The 4,794-nt window shown below is 33.8% G+C and overlaps 1 long non-coding RNA gene across 2 annotated transcripts; it reads left to right on the top strand.

The window, feature by feature from the left end:
* The first annotated feature begins 295 nt into the window (after nt 1-295).
* Nucleotides 296-4,563, top strand: LOC138711890 (uncharacterized). Of its 2 annotated transcripts, XR_011335519.1 has the most exons (3): nt 296-636; nt 1,694-1,814; nt 2,505-4,563. It is a non-coding gene; the product is annotated as an uncharacterized lncRNA (long non-coding RNA). The 2 variants fall into 2 exon arrangements; XR_011335518.1 differs by having other exon boundaries at nt 296-1,814.
* The last annotated feature ends 231 nt before the right edge of the window (nt 4,564-4,794 follow it).

Here is a 4,794-nt window from a genome sequence, read left to right as displayed (position 1 = left end):
GGTGTTAGATTAGTAGAAGACAGAAATATTATATATTATTTTAATGTATGATATTTCCATGCAGATATTCTGCGTCATCATACGATGAAAGAGTAATGGAACGGAGAAAAATTCTCTCCGGCGCCGGGATTTGAACCCAGGTTTTCAGCTCTACGTGCTGATGCTTTATCCACTAAGCCACACCGGATATTACCCCGGCGTCGGACAGAATCGTCTCAGATTAAGCTCCAACTCTTGGGTTCCCTCTAGTGGCCGCCCTCTGCACTACGTCATAGATGTCTATCAAGAGGAGTAGAAATAGAAGAGAGGGGGTCAATCGTATCTATTCCCTGTTAATCGCTGTTAATTCTATGACACTGCCACGATGAGCGCTAACATCGCCTCTTACCAACATTCCGTCACTGATTTTAGACTCCTGGAAATGGAGAATGAACTTGCGTGCTCTTGGTTTAAGTTGATAGTCCTGGAACAATTTCTTGCCGTATTTCAAGAACTGAAGAAGAAGACATATTGAATTTTCTTGCCTAGGCGAGGGAAGGATGGCCGGACGAATTAAATGCGAATATCCATACTGCGGAAGTAAGAAGAGTAGTCACCACTCGAAATGTTTCTTCAAAATACCTGGGATAGTGAGAGGTGAGTTTTCATTTACAATATATAGCAATGTTATCACTTATAACTAATTTGATATACTTGTAAATTTTGCTAGCCACGTGCATAATTTTAAATTATATAGGTTAGGTTAGCATATATTAATTCATACACACATATACAGAATTTGTAACATCTAGTTACATATTAACAGACTTTTATTATTATTTCTATTGATAGAATATATATATATATATATATATATATATATATATAGAAGATGCATTTTTTGTTTTTATTTTCGAAGCTTTTTATACAGTGCAGGAGAAACTTTGCTGTTTTGCGCACCACACACGGGAGAAAAAAAGTTATTTCAAACACTGAATATAACCAATAAAATTGCAGCAAACCACGTCGTGTCGTGTGCAGCTTGGTACCGGAGTTTCAATATTCCAATAGAAAAAAAATAGAGTAATAGACCCTTTCCTTGAATATTCCCCGCGTGGTATTATTACTTGAGACCTTTACATATTTATAACATTTATTATAAAAATAATAGTAATATGTATAATAATAAATTGCAATAATAATAACAATAATAATAATAATAATAATAATAATAATAATAATAATAATAATAATAATAATAAAAGTCTATTTATGATATAATTAAATGTTATATAGGCTATACTGTATATGTGTATGAAATTACCGTAAGCACAGGAACGTGACTTCGTGGCACTTTATAAAATCACTCTAATAGCCTATAAATTGAAAGGGAACAGCTGCTGTGAGCTATGATGATGTAGCTTATACGTTAACCATTTTATGACATATTTTATACACCTATATTTTATTTTATTTTTTGTTTCGCCTACATTGTATTTTTACAAATGTTGTCTTTAAATACGAATTTTTTCCTGGACCAAAATTAGGCCTACAATAGAAATGATGAGATAATTAGTATTTTAACGTGAAGCTGACTGGAGGAGTTTATTTTAATTTTTCTTGGTTCTCAAAGTGATTTTATTAAGTGCCATGAAATGGTTTTCCTGTGCTCATAATTTATATTTATTTTACACTTTATTTCAATTTTTTTCAGATGCAAGGCATGCCTAGAAGCATTGGGCATATAAGATATGATGGTTAAAGAGCCCAACAAACTGCACAACAGCTTTCGGGAGCCATACCTTGCAAAGTTGAAGCTATCTCCAATGGTCAAGGTAACTTACTTAAGTAACTGCAAGCCTTTTATATTATGCAATTTCAGTGCTTCATATCTATACCTATAAATTCTGTCGTAATTGCAAATTGTGAATGAATACATAAAGAAAAGCCATTCACACAAATAGTAAAGTATCAGGCTAAGTAGATCCCATAATTAAAGCTTTGGGGCGAATAATGGTCTGTATTGCAATCTGCTAACTGGGCAGGAGGAACGAAAATGTTACATCGTCATTCCACTCATAAATAATTTACTATTGGACGGGCAACATACACCGTTATTCCATCAATATGTTTTGTACACTAAGCAAAGTATAAATTGTATGTTACTGAAAGTCATATTACACATCGGAGAAGTTTGTAATATTATGAACAGAATAATAATGAACACAATGACAAACACAGTTTTTAAATGTTGACTATAAGAGAGTAACACATTTTAAACAGTTCCTTTCTGACATCAAAAGCAAGCTGTGAGCACATCTTGAAAGAATTTCCGAAAATCTGTTCCTGAAACGAAATAACTTGATAACATTCTAAGATAAAGTATAATGGCAAAAATTGTAACATAAACCATTATTCGGCCCAACGCTTCAATTGTAACCTCTATCCTTGGTGGTACAGGACTACTTACTCTTGCTGTCAGTTCATAATTGTAACCTTTTGGTTGTTTTATTTTGTACGGGAAGAAACAGAGGACCCCCGCCAGAGAGGCTGGTGACCCCCCAAGAGAGGAGAGGCAGTGAGAAGAGGCGGGGGAGCCCCCAAGAATGCAAACCACGGCCACACCGATAGTAACACTGAAGAGGAGGAAAATTTGCAGTCTTCGAGTACAACTGCATCATCTGAGAGGAAGAGTCCTCAAGACCACACAGAGAGATCTGAAGATTGACATTGCCCTTGCAACTTTAAGGAAGAAGGTTCCCGGGCCATTATATGAATTGGTAAAAAATTGTCTCTCCTCAAATGCAAGGTATGTACAGAGAGTTCGGTGGTCACCGGAATTGAAAGCAAAGGCTCTTAATATTTATTTACAGAGCCCAAGTGCCTATAGAATGATTAGGAAGTTATTAAATTTCCCTTCTAAGGCTACATTGCTTAGAGTTTTGCGAAAGTATATCACTGATGTTGGTTTTAGTGACAAATTATTCGACATACTAAGGAATGCCTGTAGTAAGATGACTCACACTCACAAAGTAGGTTGCCTTATGTGGGATGAAATATCTTTAAAAGCAGTGTTGACAAGCAATAAATGTCTGCAGCAACTAAATGGCTTAATGTCCGTGTTGCACTATTGAACATATACCAGGAGTAGCAGAATTTGCTAAGAAGTAATTCATTACCTGCTTGTAATAAAGACATAGACCACTCACCATAGACACAAGCATCTGATTTGCAGGATTACCTGACAAGTGTTTTTCAAATCTTTGAAACCCATCAACAAAATCATCATTATTGTTACAAGCCAAGCTGATTTTAGTGGTATTTCATCGCATATGAGACAGCACAGCTCATCTATGTCACTCATTTTGTCACAAGCATATTTTAGCTTATCCAGTATTTTCTCACAAAACCCAACATCATTTGTATATAAGGCAAACTTTCGTAGAAGAGTGGCTTTACAAGGAATACTCAATAATTTTCTAACAATTCTGTTTCACTTGTACTGTGTAAGTAGATATTAAGGGCTTTACATTTGAATTCTGTTAACCAGGGACATTCCTGTACAAATCATGAACCAGAGGATTGTCTGCAGGATTGTATATGTAAAATAATATTAACATTACTTTTCATATACAACTTTATCTTCGCTGACACTCCTCTTCTTCATGTCAACGAGAACTGCAGATGTGAGAAGTTTTGCACCTAATGTGTTTGTGAAACTGGATGCAGAAAAGTGATGTGCACATTTACTGATACTGTGGTATTGTGGCCAAATGAGTATGTTTTCTTTGTGTATTTTTGATTTAAGATTTTGCATGTTTAATTTTAGTTGCTATTTATTGCTATTTTGTATTGTTCTTGTATTTTTGTTACATTATGTTTCTTGTTATGATTTGGTATTTTTCTCAAACAAAAGGAACCTAAATTAACTACAATACGAAGTAACTCAAGGCAATAATAATTTTTTTTTCTTGAAATAACATCATAATATCAAACACAGGACCGATGTTGTTGGCATATTTCAACAAAGCCTGTGAAATGTACTGTAGACTCTATTTACCATAATCGCAATGTTGGAACATAAAGTTATTGTATTCTGCACTAGCATTTAGAATATTTTCATATTAAATGACAAATTATGCCATTGAGGAAATAAATACAGTAGTAGGTGCTACATATACGTTGGACTTCTTAAACCTGTACAACTTAACTGAAATCAACAAATGCTGAGTTTTTGGCAATAATCCCATTAACTCTCTTACTCTACTCTCTAATATTCCCCACAGGCAGCTTAAAATTTCATGTTGAAGTTTACAAACTGGCATAATGTCATTAAATATTAATTTTTATTGTCTTAATTTTATGTTTATCACGTACTGTGTATGATTTTATTTCTTCAATTTGTTATATTTGTGTTTCTCAGAGAAATGGAACTTAAATTAACTAACTACAACACTAATGTTCGTAATGTTTGAACACAAAGTTACACTAGTGAATACAATATTTTCCAATATTCCCCACATATAGTCCAAAATGTAATGTAGAAGTTCATGAACAAACTGACATAATGTCATTAAGTGTTAATCTTAAAAAAATATTTGTGCATGATTGCCTTCAATGTAACCAGAAGACTTTACACATTATAGCTACTTATTTGGAGACAATAAGAACACAGCATTGTAGACTCCAATTTCTACTAAGGGTGATTTGAAATTATTTTCCTTACAACACAATAACTAATGGTAGTATATCTGAAAATATCAGAAAATTAAGCGGTTAGCTGACTTCAAAGAGCAGAGATTACTTCATTAATAA

This window comes from Periplaneta americana, chromosome 13 (genome assembly GCF_040183065.1).
Source record: "Periplaneta americana isolate PAMFEO1 chromosome 13, P.americana_PAMFEO1_priV1, whole genome shotgun sequence".
Lineage (NCBI taxonomy): Eukaryota > Metazoa > Arthropoda > Insecta > Blattodea > Blattidae > Periplaneta > Periplaneta americana.
This window is presented reverse-complemented; position numbering and strand designations above follow the sequence as displayed.